Source organism: Schistocerca serialis, chromosome 1 (assembly GCF_023864345.2).
Source record: "Schistocerca serialis cubense isolate TAMUIC-IGC-003099 chromosome 1, iqSchSeri2.2, whole genome shotgun sequence".
NCBI lineage: Eukaryota > Metazoa > Arthropoda > Insecta > Orthoptera > Acrididae > Schistocerca > Schistocerca serialis.
Window position 1 is genome coordinate 952,856,244 of NC_064638.1, and position 16,376 is coordinate 952,872,619.

The 16,376-nt window shown below is 42.8% G+C and overlaps 1 long non-coding RNA gene across 1 annotated transcript in view; it reads left to right on the forward strand.

Moving 5' to 3' along the window:
- Positions 1-12,129, forward strand: part of LOC126412806 (uncharacterized) — a 373,377-nt gene extending 361,248 nt beyond the window's left edge. Inside the window, exon 3 of the long non-coding RNA XR_007575347.1 lies at positions 11,385-12,129. This is a non-coding gene — a long non-coding RNA (uncharacterized LOC126412806). The remainder of the gene's footprint in view (positions 1-11,384) is intronic.
- Positions 12,130-16,376: the final 4,247 nt, after the last annotated feature.

Below are 16,376 nucleotides of genomic sequence, written 5' to 3' on the forward strand. Positions count from 1 at the left end.
TCATCACCCCTGTGACTTCACGTCTTCCTGTATCTGGATTCTCATGGTACGCCCTTCGCATGGTAGCACATTATAAACAAACACGACCATGCAGCGTCTCGAGTCTTGCACCCTCTATGTGGCTGCCATGAAGTGTGCTGATATTCTACGCCTTGCCCATCCTAGGACCGGCTGTCACAAGGGAGGCCAATCCATGGTCTGAGGACTTTCCAGTATATCTAGCACGCCCATTCATTCCCTTTACAGATGCACTCACCTCCCAACACTTCACTTCAGTTATCTCTACTTCAACATTAGCTTAATTACACTCTTGTTCTGCAGATCCTTAGACATCAGATACCGAAGGATGTAGAACTTGTCATTAAACAGGGATAAGTTATAACCATTCTTCCTATAGATCCTAAATGAAATGGTTCTCATGGGCGTGGGTAAGTCAAACGATTTGAAACATAGGAAGACAAATTCAGCACAAACATGCAAATAAACATACACTGATCTGCATGAGATAATTATTATCCTCTTGTAGCCAGGCATCTTCAGACAGAAAGCAGTTCAAAACATTTACATTTATCGTACATCTGCACTAAAGACGTGAAGAAGACAGAACTTACATAACGCTCACGTTATTTGATATCATTATAATTATACACATCATTTATTTCTACTAATAAAATGATCGGCGGAAGAGAAATAGTTGGCGACCACTAAATCCGTTAGCTTCTATTGACCAGAAATTTATTAGTAATTAAAATGTTCTTTGCTGTTGGCAAGTTATTAAAAATGTATTCCCTAATGACGGACATCTTTCCGAACCAGTGCAAGTGGCTTCAGATCTCTATGTCCATTATGCTTGCTTCCGAAACTGATTCCATGAACGGGGCTACTGGCTTGAAAAAGAGATATATTATTTAATTATTTAATTCAGGATTAAACGTATTTGGAATCTGCAGTTAGTTTCCTCAGTCACATAACCACGTCCATGCAGCATGTTTCCGCGTTCACACGACAGAAGCTCCTATTATATCCTTACGGACCTGAAAGAAATCAATCAGCGGTTTAGTATGACACCGTGGAACAACAGTAAGATCAGCACTGGAAATAAAATTTTGCTTAGGTACGCTCTTCCGATCTGAATAATATATCAAGCTAAATTCTCATGAATTTAATTAACTCGTGGTCGTGCGGTAGCGTTCTCGCTTCCCACGCCCGGGTTCCCGGGTTCGATTCCCGGCGGGGTCAGGGATTTTCTCTGCCTCGTGATGACTGGGTGTTGTGTGCTGTCCTTAGGTTAGTTAGGTTTAAGTAGTTCTAAGTTCTAGGGGACTGATGACCATAGATGTTAAGTCCTATAGTGCTCAGAGCCAATTTAATTAACATTGTAAACCTGTTCTATTTGCTGGACGTCATACTTTAGAGATGCTTTCAGGAATCTTCTTATCATTTCTGACCTGCAATTACTGTATCTTTTCAAAGGAAGGTGACGAAGAATTTGATTAGGAATAACTTACTTATGTCCAGTAAAATTTCGTTCATCACATTTTCTAGAACTATGTATAATTTTCAATTTATTACAACGTTTGTATTATCTGTAAACGAAAGTGCCTTGACATCTGACATTGCTACTGATGAAAGGTCACTAGTATTGCCGTGAGTTGTAGTGCCTGCCGTTGGGCGTACCAATTAGCATCGGGCACTGCGGGCCGCCAGCTCAAACCCGACCACCAGCATTTGTTTGTACTCATCATCATGTTCATTTTTTTTTAATGACTGCACTCTACTGTACGCCTAGGAGTTCAGATCTGTTCTGAATATATGTTGATGTTTGTAACAAACGTGTCTACAGTCCTCATTGTTGTATTTCACTGACGATACTTCTTCATATTTGGAATCGACTGTGGTTGCGACGTGACATTGTTTTGTGGGGGCGACGGGTCCTTTAAAGCATCAGCATAAGCGTGGCTCTATTAACTAGGCAACGTAAGAGTCGCCGCCCACGTAGACATGAAACGGAATACTTACGGGGCGTTTGTTTCAGCTCGAGACAACTAAATATCTCGGAACACGTCGCACGAAAAAAGTGTCCGAGGTGAGAAGTTATTATTGCTAAAGGTGACATCTATCTGTGATACGACCGCCAATCCATTAATAGTTGACAGGATCAACTTTGTGTTTTCAAATGGAAATCCCCCCCCCCACCCCCATCCCCCACCTCACCCCAACGACCTCCTCAAGTTCCATTGCATTTTCAGATTCTACGCCAAAACCTACGTATATTTTACTCAGACCATTATCGATAAACGTCAAGTATACTTCTTTTCAATTAAGAACAGACGCATTTGATTCTAGACTTAATTTACGATGTAAATGTAAACCTTTATGTTCTAACCGTTGATATTTACGTTCAAAATTTACTTTAGTGTTGCAAATTTGATCGTATAGTACAATACTGTAAACTGTTTCGATATCTAATTAGAAACTGCGTCTCGCATAACTCGGACACAACGACGAAGATGTAATAGTGTTCTGTTCCCACCGAGATGCTTAATGTTGGTGAGTTCCCTTACCTCTCACCATTGGGGTGCTCGATTTCGGTCCCCTTGCCTCTCAACGTTGCAGTGCTTGATTTCGGTGAACGTGTGACTAAATATGTGTGCAGGTACGCCTGTCACAACCACTTCGTGGACACTTTGCCTTATTACATTCGCTGTGTAACATAGCGGTCATTGTGTCAATTATGGTGGTCCCATGCAAACACACAATCAAATCAGTTACGCTCACGACCGAGTTCGAGGATGACCACCGGTTTCAAGCATGCCGATGGTCTAGGGTCTCACTATAGTCACCGTCATAGAGAACAAAAATATTTTGCTTATTTGTCAGAAATTTTAATGTCTAGCCCTGTTATTGGAAATGTCTAATCACATTCGCAACACTCAATTAACGTTACAACATCAGTATTAAGCGTTGGAACACAAAGGTTTCATTTACACCATAAATGAAATGTAGAATCTGATGCGTCGGTTCTTATTTACAAATGCACCCATACTTGATATTTCTCGATTGCAGCGCCATCTACCACGAATGAGAAAAAATGGTTTGAGTAAAACGTGCGTATTTTTCGGCGCAAAATCTAAATATGCAGTTAACTGGAGGGTCCTCCATTTGAAAATAGGAAGTTGAACCTCCCTTCCCCCCACGCAAGAGGAGTTGTTAGAGGGCGGTAAGTTGTAGTACGGACAGATTTCCCCTTCACTAATATTACCGTTTCATCTGGAACATGCTTTCCGTACGATGTGTCATTTTCAAGATATTTTGTTGTCTCAGTTAAAACAAACACCTTGTTGTTCCTAAAGTACGTGTATTCTGCAAAGAAATGGATTTTTATTAGAGGCGTTGGCCAGGATTCGATGAAACAGTTGAGAGGATTCCACCAAGTCCACAGATACGACAGATACAAGTTCTACTTGGATGGCGTAGTCAAGCAGTGGTTCGAGAACAAAGAAGAGTTGCTCGATAGCTGAGACAAATTCCAGGCCGAACTGAAGAGAACGTTTAAACATGTGATTATAGCCAGCATCAAGTCTGCTTAGCAGAAGAACAATTGAAGAACGGTGGCTTAAGTCATGTGAAACGATACAGTCGTAAGTACAGAATCTCTCTGTATCGTACCACGATGTGAAACGAAAAGAATGTCAAACTTGATGAAAGAGGGCACTGGTGCCATGTACCGACTCTTCTGTTAAATAATGTCACAATAATTGAAGAATCAAGTGGTGCCAGCACATCGAAGAAAAGCAACAGAAAAGTGTGTGACGGAAGAAGTATGACTGACTCCTGTATGTGATCGCTATGGCAGTTATGCAAGGTCACCACGACCTCGCCTCTCCCATACGTCAGGTAGTAAGAGAAGACATACAGCATTCTACGGCAGCGAGAACAGTCGGATTCAATAAACAAGAGTTAGGAACCATGAGTACCTACGCCATACATCAGGAAGAAGCGGTGTATCCAGCTTCAGTACCAGTCTACGCCATTAGTCGAACACATCAGTAAGAACGGACTCGACTAACAAGGAATTATACCGCAGCCGTCAAATGACAGTGCAGCACCCGACCAACGAAGATTAAATAAAATTCTCCGCCACGTATAACACCCAGCACAAGAACTCTCATTTCGGTTAAAATTGCTGTGGTCATCAGTCCCCTAGAACTTAGAACTACTTATACCTAACGAACCTAAGGACATCACACACATCTATGCCCGAGGCAGGATTCGAACGTGCGACCGTAGCGGTCGCGCGGTTCCAGACTGTAGCGCCTAGAACCGCTCGGCCACTCCGGCCGGCTCTCATTTAGGTGACAGAGGTCAATGCCCCTGTATTTTCTCACGTAAACATCCTGGACAGTTCGTACACTACTGCAGAGAGAGAAGTTTTCGATGACTACTACGGCGACAGATGTCAAACTTCACAACATTTCTAATCACGGCAGTCAATAGCAGACGATTATAGTCGACAAGTGGGACGAAGGCCCATTCTGCATACCAGACTTGTTGCTACCCAACACACTGTAGCTGTTCCCCATCATCAGAGATATTATCCGCTCGCCTATTCGCCGCATTCAAGGAAACTAAGCAAAGCGACCGCGTATGGATGTGAAGTCGCCACAGATTAAAATACTCTATGCACAAATACCAAGAAATCTGAAAATCACATTGGCATCATCACTGATAGCCACCTTTGTCAGTGCCCCAATCAACTAGGGCGCTACCTTTCCTCTAATGTCGAATTCTCATCGCCGCCAGATTAAGAAGACTATGTTTCGAAGTACGAAAACGATTGTGCTGAAAGTCACAAATGAAAGTGCTCGGCTGACTGAATCATACATTGCAACAATAACTATCAATGACAGAAAACAGCCCGTCGATCTCGTCGATTAAACATAATGTTGTCGCGATGAAATTCTCCATTGCAGGCGTCACATGTGGTCATATGCTGTGAAATATTAGTGCTCCAGATTGACGAACCTATTTCATTAAGCTTTAAATCATCCCTAGAAGTATTTACGTAGGGATAGGCGGACCATTACAGGAAGGTCAGCTTAATGCCATCGGCGAAGAATCGTACTCTGCTGGCACTACAGACTACATTCCAGAAAGCCACTGCTGAAGTGACAATACGGTCTGGCCTGACAGGAACAGTGTCAGCAAGTGTTAGCCGTCCTGCACCAATTTTAGGATGATTTCGATACCGAAGTGGAGAAAGACAATCCAAGCATCCCAGGGTAAAACAATGCATCAAGACTAAGGATTGTCTACAAATATACCTGTTTCCATAATGAGATTTTCACTCTGCAGCGGAGTGTGCGCTGATATGAAACTTCCTGGCAGATTAAAACTGTGTTCCGGACCGAGACTCGAACTCGGGACCTTTGCCTTTCTCGGGAAAGTGCTCTACCAACTGCGCTACCCAAGCACGACTCACGCCCCGTCCTCACAGCTTTACTTCTGCCAGTATCTCGTCTCCTACCTTCCAAACTTTACAGAAGCTCTCCTGCGAACCCTGCAGAACTATCACTCCTGAAAGAAAGGATATTACGGAGACATGACTTAGCCACAGCCTGTGGGATGTTTCCAGAATGAGATTTTCGTTCTGCAGAGTCTATGTGATCGCCGTAAGCTTATTGACACCAGTGCTTACTAATTTAAGTTATATATTACAGCACTGAAGATGGTCACTAAGTGACCGAAAATGGATTTTGCGATAATAAACAAAAATATACGACCAATGCTGTCTCTCCTTTCAAGTATACCCATTATCTGGTCGTAGTGCACAGGACACTATGGAGTCGCCAATCAATAAGATCCAATATTGCTCCAAACCTTGAAGAATGAGGAGCCTACCAAAAGCGAATTCGAATTAATAAATGGAACATACTCTAAGAGGAACTGTGATCTGATGTAGCAGAAATGGTTGCTCCTCATCCAAGCTCATCTAAGATTAGCTATCCTGAATTCTTTCCACGACACTCCAACGTCTGGTTACCAGGAACACATCAAAACTCTTGTTAGAATATGACGCAAGTATCACTGTTCAGACTTGTACCACTCTGTTGGACTTTTACAACGACTGTAAGGAAGGCCAGTGCTGGAAGCACAAGCTGCACTCTCCTCCTAGATGAATGTCACCCGCTACAGCCACATTCCACCGAATAGGAAGCGACTCTTGGGGAAATCCAAAGCCAAAAAAACGGCTCTCAGTGAATAATTGTCTGCACTGGCTTCCCTGTCCGCTATGCTGTCACTAAAGCAATACCTACTGCCAAGGCCCCAGGAACTCCAGAGCGCCCGCATCTCGTGGTCGTGCGGTAGCGTTCTCGCTTCCCACGCCCGGGTTCCCGGGTTCGATTCCCGGCGGGGTCAGGGAATTTCTCTGCCTCGTGATGGCTGGGTGTTGTGTGCTGTCCTTAGGTTAGTTAGGTTTAAGTAGTTCTAAGTTCTAGGGGACTTATGACCACAGCAGTTGAGTCCCATAGTGCTCAGAGCCATTTGAACCATTTTTGAACTGCAGAGCACCTCGTAGAAGACGTCATTTTTAAACACAGAGCACCCCGTTAGACGATCTCTGATCGTGGAAAAGTTTTCCAATCGAGACAAGTGCCAGAAGTTATTCCTAGTTGCGACTTCACCCACAGAATGACAACTGTCTACCACCCACAGACGAAGGGCCTCACAGCTCACATAATGCTTTGATAAGACGTTAATAGGTATGCTCTCGATATACAGTGATATCGAACAGAAAGATTGGGGGACAATACTGCCAGCCGTGGCAGTTGCATACAACATATCAAAGCAAGACATTACAGGTTTCTCGCCGTTCTTCCTGCTGCACAGGCAGGAGGCCGAAACAACATTCGATACATTGTTCCTTTTCGAACTGAATGACAGGATGAATACGTGGAATACTTGACCACCAAGACTGATGAAGCAAGACGTGTGGCTCACACATTAAGGACCCTGGACGCCGCGGGGAAGGATCGAGAGCGCTACAACATCAAGCACCAGCCCATATGATACGGCATGTGAGAACTAGTACGGGTATTTACGCCTGCGCGCACAGTGAGATTATCAAAAGAATTACTGAAACGCTACACTTGGTCGTATCATACCATTTGTTTATAGTGGAACGTCACGTACAAAGACGAAGATTGCGACCCATCAACAAGAAGAGAAAAGCGGTGAGACTTCCTCATTGTCCTCCGAATGAAGCCCTACTACAGTACTGAAGCACAGATCGACGACGGGGGCTTCACGTTCGAAGAAACCGAAGACACACTTAATGATTACGAAGCTTCTTTGTAGTGAAGAGGATGTGTCAGCACGTGCGGAAGGCGAAGATCCGCTAGCGCTACCATGCAGAAGACCATTAACGAGATCCAAATCTAGGGTGCTGTAGTCGGTTCCATCGAGAAGTTCTGCAAGTGCGTGCAACGTGGAGCAGAGGTTAGGGACGGTAAGTGTCATTCTGCACGTCGGCTGCTCTAACATGTTGTTGTTGTTGTTGTTGTTGTGGTCTTCAATCCTGAGACTGGTCTGATGCAGCTCTCCAAGCTACTCTATCCTGTGCAAGCTTCTTCATCTCCCAGTAGCTACTGCAGCCTACATCCTTCGGAATCCACTTAGTGTATTCATCTCTTGGTCTCCCTCTACGATTTTTACCCTCCACGCTGCCCTCCAGTACTAAACTGGTGATCCCTTGATGCCTCAGAACATGTCCTACCAACCGATCCCTTCTTCTAGTCAAGTTGTGCCACAAACTCCTCTTCTCCCCAATTCTATCCAGTACCTCCTCATTAGTTACGTGATCTACCCATCTAATCTTCAGCATTCTTCTGTAGCACCACATTTCGAAAGCTTCTATTCTCTTCCTGTCCAAACTATTTATCGTCCATGTTTCACTTCCATACATGGGCTACACTCCAGACAAATACTTTCAGAAACGTCTTCCTCACACTTAAATCAATACTCGACGTTAACAAATTTCTCTTCTACAGAAATGCTTTCCTTGCCATTGCCAGTCTACATTTTATATCCTCTCTACTTCGATCATCATCAGTTATTTTGCTCCCCAAATAGCAAAACTCCTTTACTACTTAAAGTATCTCATTTCCTAATCTAATCCCCTCAGCATCACTCGACTTTATTCGACTACATTCCCTTATCCTCATTTTGCTTTTGTTGATGTTCATCTTATATCCTCCTTTCAAGACACTATCCATTCCATTCAACTGCTCTTCCAAGTCCTTTGCTGTCTCTGGCAGAATTACAATGTCATCGGCGAACCTCGAAGTTTTTATTTCTTCTCCATGGATTTTAATACTTAATCCGAATTTTTCTTTTGTTTACTTCACTGCTTGCTCAATATACAGATTGAATAAGAATGGGGAAAGGCTACAACCCTGTCTCACTCCCTTCTCAATCACTGCTTCCCATTTCATGCCTCTTGACTCTTATAACTGCCATCTGGTTTCTGTACAAATTGTAAATAGCCTTTCGCTCCCTGTATTTTACCCCTGCCACCTTTAGAATTTGAAAGAGAGTATTCCAGTCTACATTGTCAAAAGCTTTCTCCAAGTCTACAAATGCTATAAACGTAGGTTTGCCTTTCCTTAATCTTTCCTCTAAGATAAGCCGCAGGGTCAGTATTGCCTCACGTGTTCCAATATTTCTACGGAATCCAAACTGATCTTCCCTGAGGTCGGCCTCTACCAGTTTTTCCATCCGTCTGTAAAGAATTCACGCTAGTATTTTGCAGCTGTGACTTATTAAACTGATAGTTCGGTAATTTTCACATCTGTCAACACCTGCTTTCTTTGGGATTGGAATTATTATATTCTTCTTTAAGTCTGAGGGAATTTCGCCTGTCTCATACATCTTGCTCACCAGATGGTAGAGTTTTGTCAGGACTGGCTCTCCCAAGGCTGTCAGCCACCTCAATTATTTAGCATTCATCGTTTCTGGAAGGTTCTCCCAATTTTCTTATGTTAGTATATTATGAAATATTCGAAGTTTGTATAAATAACCGCTTGTAGTTCACTTTTGTTGTCCCTGTATGTAGGTGTTCATAATATTATACTCATGCTTTCAGTGCTAAGCGTTGTGTTAGTCGACCACGGTGTTACTGCACCTGAGAGTGAGGTGGCTTCGGTTGGCTCGTGTGTTTAACTGTCCATCTGAAGCCGACTGTTTTAACGGCCAGACAACTTGCTCTTGAAGCTATTTGAACTTACATAGTGTATACGGCAATAGTAAAAATTGATGAGGTTTTTGTTTATTATAATAACACCGGGTGTTTCTGATAACGGCCACGGGAGGCCAAGTGCAATTATGTCGTATGGTAGTGCATCATTCACGACCCTGCTTTCGCAGTTTGATTTAATAGTGGTTACTATGTGACAATAGACATAAGATAAAGTTATGCTCCCATGAAAACATCTATCGGGATACTATAGGTAATTAGTTTCCTATTGTATGATGTCTCGTAACTTAATATACAATACTTTGCTATCAGCACGCTTTATTCCTGGTCTCAGAGGTCTGATTGGATCGTTTGTGGCATTTCCTGTTACACCACATTATTATAATTTACTTAATTGTTCAAGGATGTATAAATGTTCCACCTGTCCATGTAATATATTTCAATTAAAAATCTGCCATTTGGGAACTGGACACAAATAAAACCTTAATGAATAAAGAATCTCCATAACCAAAAACTGCTGCGTAATTAAATACGTCAGTACACAAGTTCAGTGTTTAACAAGACGTATCTCGTAGTGTTTGAAGGATAAATAAATCTGAAATTTCCAATCTAAAATTACATGCTGGATGCCCTTGCGTGGTAAATACATTATTATTACTTCGTATCTGACGAGCGATATTGTGTAGCATGCGAATATAAATTTAATTTTCCACCTCGTAACTGGAATGCGAGCTTCAATGAATTAATCAAACGGAAGATCCGTTCAAAGAGAAAAATTCATGAGCAGCTGCACGGTGGGCTATGGCTGTGAAGTAGATCAACGACAAACATTCGGAGGAGTCCGTGTGTTCTGCAACAGCGGCTGAAAGGCAATGTGCAAACAAAAGGCGGAGCTATACAAGTAGTAACAGAGGTAAATGGACGATACGCTGTGTTACGTTAACTACAGTGAAAAAGTTCCCGGTGCTAAATAAATAAATATTTTTTATCTGGTCAATGCTCGTGAGAAATTATTTGAAGGTTTTTTCTCCTCGTGCGCTACTGTAACTGTTCATGAGAATAATTGGATTGTTGCCTTCTTAAACAGCACGTCGCAATTACTTTATGCATATGTAAATATAGTGTACAGCGAAACAAGTGGATGGCAATGTGCAAATCTAGTTCAAAGTAAAGGCCTAAAACATTTAAAAAGTAATCCCTTTTGTAAAGGCCGGCCGGTTCTGGGCTCTTCAGTCTGGAACCGCGTGACCGCTACGGTCGCAGGTTCGATTCCTGCCTCGGGCATGGATGTGTGTGATGTCCTTAGGTTAGGTTAAAGTAGTTCTAAGTTCTAGGGGACTGATGACCACCGATGTTAAGTCCCATAGTGCTCAGAGCCTGCCATTTTGTAAAAACAATTTAAGTTACTTTACAAGACAGGTTTTTTTCTCTGAATCAACAGTCCTCTTTGATAACTACAAAAGTAACAGTTTTGGTTCGTGTCCATATACATTCCAAATTTAGAGTCGTTTCCTAGTACAGAATTCGAGATTTTCAGACGTTATGCAACTCCTGTATTTTACATATACAAGCACAGTGACGGAAGATTTTATACCTACGTCACTCTGCTGTGTTGGAATTTAAGAACGCGATAGTTTTCTACTGTATGTGATGAACTAGACTTATGTGTCGAGTCAGTAGTCGAAACACGTGGTCCACGGGCAGCCTTCTTGTAACTGAACTACGAAAAATCGTCTTACGCACCAACTCAAAGCTTCTGTCTATTGTCTTGTGCCTATTTGTATCAGTATTAACAGTATTATTTTATCGCAGGTGAATAGAGACAAGAGCAGAGAGTCAAAAGCTAGCTAGTTTTCTTTGAACTGAGTTTAGTATGGCGAAAGTGATCGCTAAAAGCTATTTTTCGCCTATCGTTGCGTCACCATATCTTATGCAGCTTTATTTCCCCACATAATGTTCCAAGAAATCCACTGGAAAAGTTTTGTATTCCAGACATTTTTCCATTCCTTTCATCAAAAAAGCAGATTAAATTTAACAACGAAAATTTTCGTGGCACATGGCAGCCGTAGTTAATTAGCCCTACGTTTCAGTTTCAGATTCTCACTCTCAATTTTATTACGCTCCACAGAGGTTAGCCGTGGTGCGCCTTTTCTGGCACACCAGCTCTTTGGCACGACTATCGATTACCCGGCTGTACTACGATCTTTGGCCCTGTTGTGATATGGTGGCGAGTATTTGCGGTCGGGGAGTTGGTGTCGGACTCGCTACGAGGCGCTAGGATGTGCTTGAGGGGACGAGGAGAAAAACACGCCGGCTCGGCCAGCAACGGCGCGGCCGGTTTACCATGCAGGACGGTCGCAAGTTTGTGGTGCGCCTGCCTGATGCCAACTCCGGGAGCTGCTCGTCGCATTGCTTTGGTTCCTGTTTTCTCGGACAGATCCATTCCTCGAGACCGCCTCGAACAACGCTCTCCATCGAAGGTGTAAGTGGTTTTGGTGCCTTCGTTTCGTGGAACTATTTTATTTGTAGCGACTGTCACTTGTTGGTTCGTTGGTTGCTCTAATGTATGTGTTTTTGAAGTAAGAGCAGCCGCCAAGGAGTGTGATCACATGGAGACCATCAGTCACTACTTCCTTTAAGGAAATACGCATCCCCAAAATATGTAGTAACTGTAAGGTATTCAAGATATTAGCTCATAGTCTAGTTCTGATTTTCTGCATACCAAGCTTACACAATTGGCAGTTACATTGCAGACCTATGCAACGAAATTAAAGTACACAAACCTAGTTTTGTTGTGAAGTTGTGCATTTGAATAACCTGATATTATCTTGAAATTATTTCCATTTCATCTTTGTACACACTGTCGGCCTTAATCATATTGTTGGGTAAACTATGAGAGTGTAAAGATCTGATATTATTTTACATCATTGCATTTGTGTAAAAGTCTTAGTTCAAAAGTTTTACACCACTGATATTGCTCCAAAATTTAAGTAGTTTCTATTGAAAGCACTTATCGGTTTTTAACTTACACTGTTTATTGATCTCTTAACTTATATTAATTGATGTTTGCTAGGTGTTTGCCTTGTTTCATGCGGTCTGTTTGTGTTCCACATTTCGGCGAGTTAGGGTGTGTGGGAGCGGCGCCACGTTCCGCTTCGGTGCACAGAAGCTGTACCGTGTCGTCTAACGGGAAGTGACTCCCGGTTGGGCCCCGGCGTTTAGGTGTTGTTTTGGACGGCTGGTCTGCTGCTTCCGGCCTTTTAAGTTAAGTCACCTTTCGCCCAGGGCGTCACTGCCCATTTGATAAACATTTAGCATCTCTCATGTATTAAAAAAAATTTAAATTTGTTTGCCAATTAATTATATTAAGTGAAACGTATTGTACTGGTTGTGTTACTGCGCAAAAAATATTTTATCTGAGCCACCTTTTTAAATTACTTCAGATTTATTGTTCATTAAATAATTCTAATTTTCTGCTTGCTTCAGAAGGAAGCTATTGGTCATTTTCGATATTGTTTTTAAGACGGCCATGTGTTGATTGTATGTTAGCTGTTTTACAAATGTGGTCTTGAATAAATTGTTAATTTATTGATTTACTAGTTGTCTTGAAGTACTGACATTGTAGGGGCCTCGACCTTCCATGCTAATCCCGAATTCTTAAGTCACAAGGGGATCAAATTTTTTTTCATATTTCGCCTAAGTTTTAAACTTTATACCCTTGTGAGCAGTACGATCTTGATATTGATCTTGTACAGTTTGGCAAATGAAGGGACTTACGCGGAACTCACCTTTGCTAACGAACAGGAAAACTGCTTATCGCAGAATAAGCTGGAATCTGTAATTTCGGTGCACTGATCGGTCAGATATTTGCTCATGCGCATCTATGGAGTGCTCTGTATTGAATACTACGCTCTGTCTTTAAGTCTGAGTGAGTGAGAGCAGCAAACATGTTTAGCGATCATTTGACTCCAATACAAAATGATGCTCGCAACAGAACAGCGTGTGTTATTATTCGAGAGTTACGCGAAGCCCAATTCGTGGAAAATGTGAGCGGAACTGCTTGCTCAAGAGTTTAAGGCTGGAAGTACAATATAGTCCGAAATTGCGAAGTTTAATGGCAAAATTGTGCGCAAAGGGCTCTGTAGCGATTAACTAACGGAAAAGTGTCCGAACTTCACCAAACACTGCTTGACTGAAGGAAAACATGGAATAAAGAAATTGTCGTGTCAAAAAATTGTCAAGAAGGTCATGCATCTGTATACAAAGGTACTGTTGCGCTGCGAACTACAGCGTCCCGACGAACTGTCGCATGTTACGTTCTGCGATTGTTTTATGAGTCAAGTGGAACCTTGACGTGGCCTATTGCAGCGTTTCAGGGATTGTGAACTCCTATAACATACGCTATTATCCATCAGAAAATCCCTACCAGTACTTTGAAGAGCCGTTGCATAATCTCAGGATTGGTGTTTGGTGCAGAATGTCTGGCATCCGCATCGCAACACAATTCTTTCACCAAACTATTAATGTTAACTGGTATGCCTAGCATCTGTTTAATCCGTATGTGGGTCTACACACAGAAGATAAACGCCTGTATGTATATTGTCAGCAAGATGAAGCAACAGCACATACTGTCTTGACAACATAGTATTGGTAGGGGAGAACAATTAGCAGAGGCACAAAGAGAGTGCAATCTTTTGGCCAGGTCAATCGCCAGATCTCTCTACCTGTAGTTTCTAGCCGTGGCAAATTGAAGAATAAGGTGTAGTCAAAGTGTTCTCATACACTACAAGAGGTACAGCACAACAATGAAAATGCTGACACAGCACTGTATCGGCATCCTTTCCAACATCTTCTGTCACATTCTTAACGGCTTCTCTCGTGTATATATAATGTGACATATGTATCAATCTTCTCCTCTCTCCACCCATCACCTTCGTGGCTTTCATCTGTCCAATTCCTCGTAACCCCAATTTCTGCCCATCTCCTCCTCCCCACTCTTTGCCCGTCTACTCCTCCCCCTCTCTGGCAATCTTCTCCTAACCTCTTCGCCCATCACGTTTTCCCTACTCACTCTTTTCATCTTTTCCTTCCCTCTGTCAGCCGATCGCCTCTTTCCTCCCCTCTTCTGACCACCTCGTTCTCCTCCTCTTTCTGTCCATCCCCTGCTTTCCATCTCTCTCTCTCTCTCTCTACTCATCTCTTGCTCCCCCTTCTCTCCTTGTCCATCACCTCCTCCCCCTTCTCTCTGTCCTTCTCCTCTATCCCACTCCCCATATCCATCTTCTCTTGGCCTATGCACCCCCCCCCCTGCCCCCTCGTTGCAAATCGTCCCCCATCCCTTCCTTCTGTTCATCATATGCTCACTGCAGATTGTGAGATAGGAGAGGGCAGTTGATCGACAGTGAGTGTTGAGGGGGGAGGGGGGGGCGTGCTAGCTTCACCCGCAGATGTGTTTTACATATATATTACAGACATCTCCTCCTCCCTCTCTCTATCCATTCTCTTCTCCCCAAACTCTTAATGGCCAGCGCCACCTGCATCTCTCTCTGAACATCTCCTGAGTCCCCCTCTCTTTAACCATTCCCTCTTCCCTCCATCACTATCCATCTCCTCTTCTCCTCCCAGTCCATCTCCTCATTCCCTTGCACGGTTCCTTACCCCATCTCTATACTCCTATAACGAAGGAGTTGGAAACAGTTGCATGCATCTAACTGTAAATTGCACTACAAAGGAGGGCTGGAATGCAGGCCAGTACTATTGCCAGACAATCTGCTTGTTATGCAGGACAGTCTAGTGACAAGTGCTGGAGACAGCACGTTTTTGCCCACATCTCCACTCCTATTGGAGCTTTGGGGCTATAAACCCCACAGTGCTAATACTTATATGGTCTGCTGTTTCTGCGCCAAATTTGGTTCAAATCAGTCTAGAGTTTTAGAAGGAGATCTCAGACCTATGTACATACAAACATACATGCACGCTGCTTTACATACCTAGAGAGATATTTTCTGGAGCAGTTTTGTATTGCCTAAAATCTGAGTGAAGGAACAACTGGGAAGGCAAATGCCTGAGATCAACATCACTCACATATTTTCTTACTGCTGAAGATGAGATGGCTATGCATCTCGCCGTTAAAAACTGTATTCCTTATTACGTGGGTTGGGTTGATTTGAGGGAGGAGACCAAATTCCGAGGTCATCGGTCTCGGGAAGGATGGGGAAGGAAGTCGGCTGTGCCACTTGGAACCACCCTCGCATTTGCTTGAAGCGATTTACGGAAATCACGGAAAACCTAAATCAGGATGGCCGGAGGTGGGATTGAACCGTCGTCCTCCCTTATAACATGAACATCATTTCAGAGGATAAGCACGTTCTTCAACCATCAGTTCTTCCTTCTACTCTAAAAATGCTGAATACAGTATTTACTAGTGGGGCCGGGGTAGTGGGGTTAACCTTGCATGCAAAATCAGAATAAGTGCTGTAGTGTTGGTGCTGTAGGTCTTACAATATATGATAGTTCTGTTGGCACACTGCCTTCGCTGACAGAAGCGAAGCAAAGCATCTCGGCACCGAAGTTACTGGACTCTGACATCCAACAAACGGCAAATCTAACCTTTTCTGGCTTATTAGTCACTGTTAGTAAAGGGCTTAGTTCCATAACAGTTATACCTAAAAATAAGTTTCAACTTTAAACCCTGCAAGTTCCAGTGTGCATGTTATCACGTTGTAGGAACGGATAACATCAAGTGCCGCTTATGCAAACTGATTCCAAATTATGTTGCGAACATAACGTTTGTATCACTAAATAAATTTTATGATGTAGTTACAGACGAGAATTCTATGCACCGGACCACACACACTCAGTAAAGTATACTAGCGCCTAAGCTACGTTAATATAACCAGAAAGTCGTCTCTGATCACAAGTCGTTGAAGTGCTGTTAAAAACTGGTTTTCAAATTTCGTTTCAGATGCGTATATTTCATTTCAAATCACTCTTTCATAACAGACATTCCCACACAACGTTAACGTCCAGTGACTGCATGAAGATCATTTATAACTAATATTTCAGAGTGCAGTGGCCAGATCATCTATAACTAATATTTCGGAGTGCAGTGGTCCTACTG